At 36.6% G+C, this 9,667-nt stretch overlaps 1 long non-coding RNA gene across 1 annotated transcript in view; it reads left to right on the plus strand.

Moving 5' to 3' along the window:
* The window catches only part of LOC309497927, a 32,747-nt gene extending 23,282 nt beyond the window's left edge, over positions 1–9,465 (plus strand). The window contains exon 4 of the long non-coding RNA XR_014205761.1: positions 9,275–9,465. This is a non-coding gene — a long non-coding RNA (uncharacterized lncRNA). The remainder of the gene's footprint in view (positions 1–9,274) is intronic.
* Positions 9,466–9,667: the final 202 nt, after the last annotated feature.

The following is a 9,667-nucleotide window of genomic DNA, read 5'->3' on the forward strand; positions in this document are numbered from 1 at the left end:
GTCAGTCCAGCGTTCACCTGAGGAGTGTCTGATCGAACAACTAGTGATTTATTTCTGAAGGCCACATATATATTTTGCACCTTTGAATTTTCTCCATTTCCAAGAGTGCCCTCTTCTTTCTGTTCGCTGAATACATTCATACGAATAAAACAAATCATCCAATTTATGTCTAGAAACACGAATATTTCACAGTGGCTCATAACAACTGAATGTTGGCCTCAGGCTTTAATGTAGTTTTATTTCCTCAACTCTGAATGAAAAAGAACATGTACTGCCTCCAAACTTAGTAACTCAAGCTGTCGCATTGAATTCCGTCCCAAAAACTTGTTTCTAACTTGTGTTTTGGATTTTCTTGTTAGATAAGTAGGTGTAGACGAACATAATCAGAGATTTATGTATTACTTGTTAAAGTGCATTTAAATGAGCACTGGTCCAAATTGTAGCTTCTTTAACACCCACAGCTGCTCAGAGCCACAGAGAGGAGCAAATGGTTTCTCTGTTTTTATGTTCTGCGCTACATTAAGGCTGTTTGCACAAGGGCCTCTTTTGAACTCAGAAAGAATATTAGCATAATTCACTTTAGGGAGAAGCAGAGGGCATCTGAAAAATTCTGCCATAGGCAATCTGTTCGCCGTTTAGACATTTATGTTTACTGAAATGGACAGAAAGAACTGGTCTTATGAATATCTGTTTGTTAAAATCAATCATGGCGGAAGTATTATTGGATTCATTCTAATAAATTAATTAGTGATTATATTCACTTCAATTCATATAAATTGAATGCAATACCCTACATTTATTATATAACAATGATTATAATTAATTAAATAATTAACTTGCAATACTATTAATAATGATTAGCCTACATAACATAGAACTAAATTAATGTAAATGTGTCAACAAAATATTTCATATAATTTAGTGAGGGATCGTCCATTAAATTAGAGCCTTAGATGTTTTTTTTTGTATATATTGATCAATTTGCTATGATTTGGTTGCCTAATAGAGAGGCATTGTGGAAAGAAAGAAAAACGATTGAGTTCTTACAGTTTTTCTCAGTCGCTTTGGTGCGTTTTTCACATCATCCCTAACATGTGCAAAATAATAAATGCATTTCTCAGAACAGTTTGTACAAACTGCAATATACAATAGATATGTTTCTAAAGCTAGTCAGTCACTAAAAACCCATCTCTCAAAAGTAAATATTCATGCCAATGATCATGTCAGTGTCATCAGAATGATGAGTCATTGAGTCATTGTTCACGAACAAGGTCGTCAAAATGTTTAGGCATGTTGTCAATGTAACTGTGCACATTGACAGTATTACCTGATGTAAACTTAGGCTACAGTTTGGATGATAGTTACTGTATTGAAAATGCATAAGGCTGCACTTCTATGGCATATATCAATTTCAACAGTACTATTTACATATTACTGTATGTGGGTTATTGATTGAAAGAGACTGGACAGGATTTTGTTTTTCACAGCTTTTACTAGTGCTACTTTAAGAAAAAAAGAAAAGAAAAAAAAATTACAGTAAGAAAAAGACTAAATTAGAAAGAAATACCCCTAAGGCACAACTTTGCCCGCAGCACTGTTCTAATGCTGTCTCTACACATCCAGACGTTCCCGTCTGTCGGCCCACATATTCTCATCCACATCACACCGGATATTTTTCCTTCCAATGCCACGTGGAAAGAATCTTTTGGAATGCCTTCGACTCCTCTGTAGGCGTCTACTGTGATGTCCTCACATGCAGCCAGCTGGGTCATCTGTGTGTGTGTGGCTGACGATCGGACACCTTCCACCTCCATGCTGAGAAGAACTCCTCAATTGGGTTATAAGGAATGGTGAATAAGGTGGGAGGAATTCTGTGAGCATCCTTGGGTGGGTCACAAACCATTGCCTTATGATGTGTGATCGATGGAAACTCACATTATCACAAATGACCACATACTTTGGCAAATCCTCTCTAAACAGAACCCTCTCATCATTAGGGATGAGAGCCCTGTAGAGAGTCTCTAAAAAGTTGAGTAGATTCTGGGTGTTGTATGGCCCTATAAGGGGGATGTGGGTTAGGACACCATGCTCCGAAATAGCAGCACACATGGTGATATTTCCTCCCCGTTGGCCTGGCAAATCCTCAGTAGCTCTGTGACCCATCGGTCAAAATGTGGGTTCACATATTCCAACCCCGCCTTCTGCATTTATTCAGGTTGAAGCCAGCCTCATCCACGTATACAAAGTTGTGAGAGGGTTCACTTGATTCCAACTCCATTATACGCTGTATCCCAGTACACACAGTTGAATTTGTTTTGGTAAGGAAGAGTGACATAAAATGTACATATATTGCATGTTCCTTCCACAGCAATGGAAATGTGTGCAGTTTATGCTTACTGTACTATGTATCATAAAATGTTGCTGTAAAGTAGTTACATAGATATATGTTTTACCTGTACATACTGGTACCGTAGCTCCTTAACTCTGTCCTCATTCCTTTTGAACACTCTCAGAAAAAAAAAGGTACAAAAGCTGTCACTGGGACAGTACCCTTCAAAAGGGTTCTAATATGTACCATTTAGGTACTAATATGTATACTTTTGGTACCAATATGTACCTTTGAAGGACTAATACGCACTCTTTAGGTACAAAGGTGTACCTTTTGAAAAGGTACCGCCACAGTGACAGCTTTTGTACCTTTTTTTCTGAGAGTGAATGGTACACGGTACAGCTGTTTCATACTCATCTGGTTTCTATCCAGCATCCTGTCGATGGTTGAGATGCTAACCGTATGGATGTTTTCAAAGACATCGTTGTCTTCTATAATGGTCCTTTGTATTTCCCTGAGTCTCATGGCATTGTTTGCTCAGACCATGGTGCAAATAGCCTCCTCCTGTTGAGGTGTGAAAAGGCGTCCTCTGCCACCGGTTTGAGGTAATCTTGCAGTCCTATGTGGGGAAAAATGCAGTGATGCGTCGCACACTTTCACATAGACAAAAACTATGCGAACACACATTTTACTGTAAAACATACAGGTGGGTGCATGTAAGGTGCAGTATGTATCTGTATAGAGTATATTTCTGTATGCTGTGGAATACAAGTGGACTACTGTAATATGAAGCATTGTAGGAAATATACAGTATACTGCTTATATATACAGTGCACTGTACATTGGTGGACATACCTGTTCTCTCTTTGAAACGTTTGAACTATTAAGGGCACAGTTGATCTCCCAATATTCGGCTGCACCCTTCGACCCGCCTCAGCCATTGTAAGGCCATGATTGACAACATGGTCTACAATAGTGGCCCTTATGTCATCAGATATGCAACTATGTCCTCTTCTGCCTCTTCCTCTTCCTCTGTTTTGCCTTCCACCATGCATCCTTGCTCCTCTTCTTCCTCCTCCTCTTGGCTGTTGACCCTGTTCGTTTCTTGGTCCATCCATTATTGGAAAATTGCAACTCTGTGTTGTGGTCTGTCTATATATGCTTGTAAATGTATTGTTCATGAGATGCACCTTTGAGCAATTTAGACAACTGGTTGATTGTTGGTTGAACTTACACTTTACATTCCTTCATGAGTGAGGGTCAATTTCACCTGCATAATTCATCAATTCACGTTTTTGTACAAAAGGTCTAATAGAAATGTGTAAAACTATGCTTGACAGTTTATGACAAATAGTTCAACAATTTTGCATGTAATGGCTTATGCAAGGAACTAATGCCTAGATGTTTTAAGGGGTAAGACTACTCAACAGAGAACCATCTACTATATTTTGATCAACATGACATGAGCAATTGAAAATGTGGAAAAAAAGCTGACACTTGTACATTATCAATTGCAACATGTACAAAAGCAATTGCAATTTGTTCAGAGGAATAATAAATTGCTTTAATGATGTGCACAAGTGACTAGATGATTTGGAATTTGTACAAGTAGTATCAAGAATTGCACTTTTGATCTAAGAAATTAACCAAAGCGACTGAGAAAAACTGTAAATGAGAGACAATAATCCAATGGTTGTGAGAAAAGAGCAACACTGCCACCTGCAGAAATATTTAGGTAATAGAATGAAATATTAGTGTGCATTACTGTTCTTGTTTGTTTCACTAACCTTCGGTTCCTGACCCGATGCTAAACTTTAGTCATTCTTCTGCTTTCTTCATTTCTTCATGGTTTTAAAAAAGAAAAACAACATTTCACAGCCCCTTTGAAACAGTGAGGGTGGTTTATGAACAAGCTCAAATGCTATGTGATTTTGGTCATGGTCCTTGATGTTCAGCCTTATAGTCCAGTCATTTTAAGCCAAAATGGGGGTCAACCTTGAACAAATTGAAACAGAAGCAAACTCAACTGATTTTGTATCCTCAATATGTCCTGAGAAAGGAAAAAAAAAAAAGCCCAGAAGAATCCCATTAGGAGAAAGTTTAGAAGAAGACCCAAATATAGCCTATTCATACTCGTAGTTCGTTATTTTTCTCAAGTGAATAGGGTAAAAATTGTAACCTTTAGATATCACCATGAACATTTCTGAGTTGTTTACTTACATCAAGACAAACAAAAAAATGTATTACAAGTTTTTTTTAATTGTTTGTTAACATGGACAAACGGTGCATAATCTAATTACGTATGTGCTAATTTGCATAAATACCACAACAGATCTAAACATTGGTTATATCCAGGTGAAAATGTCTTGTTGAATCTTGTTGACATAACAGTAAAATACTTAATGTTAAGGTCTGAATGGAACCCATTTCGGCTACCTATGAGCATTAATACATAGAGGCAGGAAGAAGTGCTTTAGAAAACGTGGGACTGTTTCTGGGGGACGAGTCTGAGGGAAGAACAGGAGACAATGGTAAGGAGAATGCAGAAGACAAAAGGTAGGTAAAATAAAAAGTGAACCCCCAGAAACAGTCCCACGGACCCAGCCCCAAATCCCATCTCTGCAATAATAATTAATAAAGGCTGGTTCTGCCTGCCTTTATGTATTAATGTTCAAAGGTAGCCTAAATGGGTTATATTCAGACCTTAACATAAGTATTTTTCTGTTATATGTCAACAAGATTGAACAAGACATTTTCACCTGGCTATACCCAATGTTTAGATCTGTTGTGGTATTTATGCAAATTAGCACATACGTAGGCTAATTAGATTATGCACCGTTTGTCCATGTTAAAAACATTTTTTTTTTAAAACTTGTTATACATTTTTTGTTTGTCTTGATGTAAGTAATCAACTCAGTAATTTTCATGGTGATATCTAAAGGTTAAATTTTTTACCCTATTCACGCGAGAAAAAGAATGAATAGGCGTATGAATAGGCTATATTTGGGTCTTTTTCCGAAACTTTCTCCTAATGGGATTTTTCTGGGCTTTTTTTCCCTTACTCGTGACATATTGAGGATACAAAATCAGTTGAGTTTGCTTCTGTTGCAATTTGCAATAAATACTATTATTGTATCAGAAGGGCTGCAATTTTTTTTTCGGTGCCTCTTGAATGTTTAGTTTGACGTAATTTTTGGCAACGTAATCACACCAGACCAGGTGCAGCCCGCGTAATTCCCGCAGCTGCGCAGTGCGGCTCTGCGCGTCATGATTGTTGCCAGAGTTGTTGCGCTGCTTGTGTGAGCCGCGAGGACAGTTGTTGCGAAATGCAAACTGAATTGTAGGCCTACGCCTTGTACTGCTCTCCTCTTCCTTGCACGTTCGTTGTCTTTGACCGGGTAAGTTGTGTAATATAATGTGAAACGATAAGCAGATCGTTGTTTGTCACTGAACTTGTATATAAGTTCTCTCTCGCTTGATGTAACAAAGTTCGCGTGGTCGCGATTGCTGCCTTAAAGGGACAGTTCACTCAAAAATGTCAAATTCTGTCATTATTTAGGCTACTCACCCACGTGTTGTTCCAAACCCGTAAGACATTCGTAGATGGTCTTTTTCGAAGATAGAAGATATAACGTTATAGCCTATATATATTTTTAAATACAATCTGACCCAGTTCTGTAGCATTGACAGTTACGCTACCACTTTGACGCTTTGAGATTATAAAACTAATCCATATATGAATTGAGTGGTTTAGTACAAATGTTCTGAATAGACACGATCGTTTTATATATGATGAAATGATTGAATGAAGGCTTTTATTCGTATATAAACTTTGATCAACAAGTTCAACCATATGCTTGTGCTGCATATGCTTATGCATATGCTGCATATGCTTGAGCTTCTGTTTACCACAACTGATGTGTGAGTTGATGTTTATGTGTGAATAAAAGCCTACATTCAATCTGTTGATGGGTACCATTGACTTCCATAATATTTGTTTTCCTACTATGGAAGTCAATGGGGTCTATCAACTGTTTGGTTACCAACATTCTTCAAAATCTCTTCTTTTGTGTTCAGCAGAAGAAAGAAATTCATGCAGGTTTGGAGAAACTTGAGGGTGAGAAAATGATGACAGAATTTTCATTCAGACTATTCCTTTAAAGGGATAGTTCACTTTGAAATTAAATTTTGGTATGTTTTAGCTTACCTCAAGGGCATCCAAGATGTAGGTGTCTTTTTTCCGCAGTAGTTTAAATTTTGATAATTTTAGGTCAAACCGTTCTTGTCTGTCAGTCATATAATGCAGGTCTATGGTCACTAATGTACACAAGTTATGTTTATATTAGTTTATATCATATTTTACATGGTGTATTTTAACAGCGTTGTTCAATAAAACCCATATGATTACTTTAAATGCTTTATTTCAACCAAAATTGTTTGCTTAATTGTTATTATATATTTGGGTAACACTTTACAATAAGGTTCATTAGTGAACATTAATGTATAAACCAACATGGACTACAGTAACAATGAACAATAGCTACTTTTTGTAACTGTATTTATTAATCTTTGTTAATGTTAATTAATACAAATCCAAACAAATACAACCTTTGATTTTAATAATGTAGCTAGTAGTAAATGTTGAAATTAATATGAACTAAGATTAATAAATGCTGAAGAAGTATTGTTCATTCTTAGGATGTTAACTAAGGTAATTAACTAATGTTAAGTAATGAACCTTATTGTAAAGTGTTACCCAGAGCCATAGAGAGAAGTTGTGCCATTTTAGCACACTAAAGTACAGGAAATACACGTAAAATAGTTTTAGTAAAGTAGAATTTGAAAACTAAACTATACTTGGAACAAAATTAGTTGTTCTAAAATGGCGATATTCAAGTTAACTAATCATTAACACTTTATACTGATCAGTAGGCCTAGTCCGTCTACAAGTACACTGAAGTATGCCAAAAATGAATAGGCTATAGACCTTATTCAGAGCAGCACCTTGACATGTATGAAAGCGAGGCTGTGACTTACAGTGTTTTCAATGGCATCCGCTGTATATAAAGCTCCTAGATCACTTCTAATTTTCCACAGCTCATATTGGTCGGAGTGTTTTTTCCATTGAAGTTTATTGGAAAGATATTTTTGCTGTTTTGTCAACAGAACAATCCAAAAACCCCATTAACAGTAGACTATAAGTAACTGAAGAGATGTATTTCTATCCCTCACAGCCTCTCTTTCATTCGCGTTAAATCAAAGATGGCGCTGCTGTGACTATGGCTGCAACACTCTATCTTTGCATGTGCTGGTTAGGCATTATTTCCAGATTTGCATAATTATATATTTTTTTGCTGGACAGATGATTAGGCTACAAAATTGTATTAGATTTGAAAGAAGACTCGTTTGTACTTTGTAAATCTGTTTTCATAGAAACTGCAGTTTTCCACAAATATAATGCATTAAAGGTAGGAATGAACGATTTCTTTTGGCCGTCGTAGTCATATAATGTTGCGTGCCATTTCTTCATGTGTGTATTTTAATTTTATAATGCGTATAGCTCCAAAAGCCTTCTAGATTTGTGAATTTTCACTGCAAAGCATTTGTCCATCAACCCCTTGGTAAGTCAGCAAGTAAATGTTTAACGTCTATTTCCAATTAACATGAAGACCACGTTTAGAAAATCACCCGATTTGTGAACTTTCAGAATTTTGTTGCATTTCTGTGTTTCTCACTGTTCTGTCCTGTTTTTTCTTGTGTAATAAAGACATAGTAGAGGCTGTGCAAACGGTCCAAGCCATTTGATAAATCAGCTTATAGTTTAAAAACTGGTCATCTAGTCAGGTCATACTAGGCTCAAATGGACATATAGATTTGTGAAATGTTTCACAGTGCAGTTTTGGTCACTTTACCATTCCCTCCCTGAGTGCGTAAGTTAACTATTCTGGTATGTGAAATGTTTCAAAGTTGGTCAGGTCATCCTTCCCCAAGTGCCCAACTGAACTGGCTTGTGAAAATGTTTCACGGTGCGATTTTTATCATTTAACCTTTCCCTGAGTTCTTCACTATTCAGATGTGTGAAATCAATGCTAAACCTGGCTTAATTAATATTAATGAACTTAAACCGGTAGGCTACAAGATACATTTTATTTTCCTGGAATAAGTGTGTTAATTTGTTGTTTGACTGCTTGTAAAAAGTATGCATGGAAAATTATTATTAGAACTGCCCTTTGAACTTGATCAAGTACAGAATGACCGTCGTTCTGTAATGTGGTGGTTGGGTTGTCTCATTTCTTTTCTAACCCAGCTTACAGTCGTGTCAACGTGTGACATGCATGTGGAGGACGTGTGTGTGGGCCATTAATGGCCCTTAAATTAGCATTGGCCTGGTTTCACAGACAGGGCTTAGATTAAGCCAGGATAAGGCCTTTGTTCAATTTAGGACATTTAAAGAAGCTTTTATAAACGTGCCTTAGATTATTTTCTTTTTTACTGGTGTTCATTTTAAGACAAAACAGTAGCACTGATATATTTTAGGATATATCAGTGCAAGTTGCTTTTAGTTAAAACAGCTCAAACATGCATTTTGTTCTGGGACTAGTCTTAAATCTTGTCTCTGAAACCAAGGGATGGTGTTTATAGGATACATTTTGAGGTTTTCTTATTTATGACAATTCAAATAGTGCGGACAAGATTGAATAATTGGTTTCAGCTAGGCTATGGGATTACTTAGATCAAGTAATATTTGCAAACAATTGTTTGGACAGGAACATCCGGGTTCTTTGAAACTGCTGTCGATGGGCACAAATAAAGAATGATGGGGTTAAAACACCTTTTACAAAATATAGTTGCATTTGATGCTTATGTTTTCATTAAATAGTTGTTAAATATGAAATGAGTTTTGCCATTGTTTGATTTGAGTATCTTCATGTTGTATCTTCACAGATGAGTTTGCCTGTGCCTGTAATACTGTCCCACAGCAGTTTGTCTTGGTTGCTGGAATGGCACTTCTGTACCACATGACACACAGTTGAGCGGAGCTGGAGACCTGCCACAGACTCAGAACAATGGTGAGTCATGGTGAATTATGAAATCATTTTAAAACAATGTCCTTTACGCAAGGGATCATGCGATAAATAAATACACTAGCATGATTTGAGTTGATATGATCTTAACATAAGGAGTATACATGGGCGACGGAGCATAATAAGCATTTTTTGGGGGATAAGCAGTCAGTAATATTAAACACAAAACAGAAAAAATAGACACAATAATTGAGTGTAGCTAGTAATAAAAAAAATAGATAGATGTACATTTCAGACATGTTTGCCTTTCATT

This window comes from Leuciscus leuciscus (genome assembly GCF_965113295.1).
Source record: "Leuciscus leuciscus genome assembly, chromosome: 4".
Classification (NCBI taxonomy): Eukaryota; Metazoa; Chordata; class Actinopteri; order Cypriniformes; family Leuciscidae; genus Leuciscus; species Leuciscus leuciscus.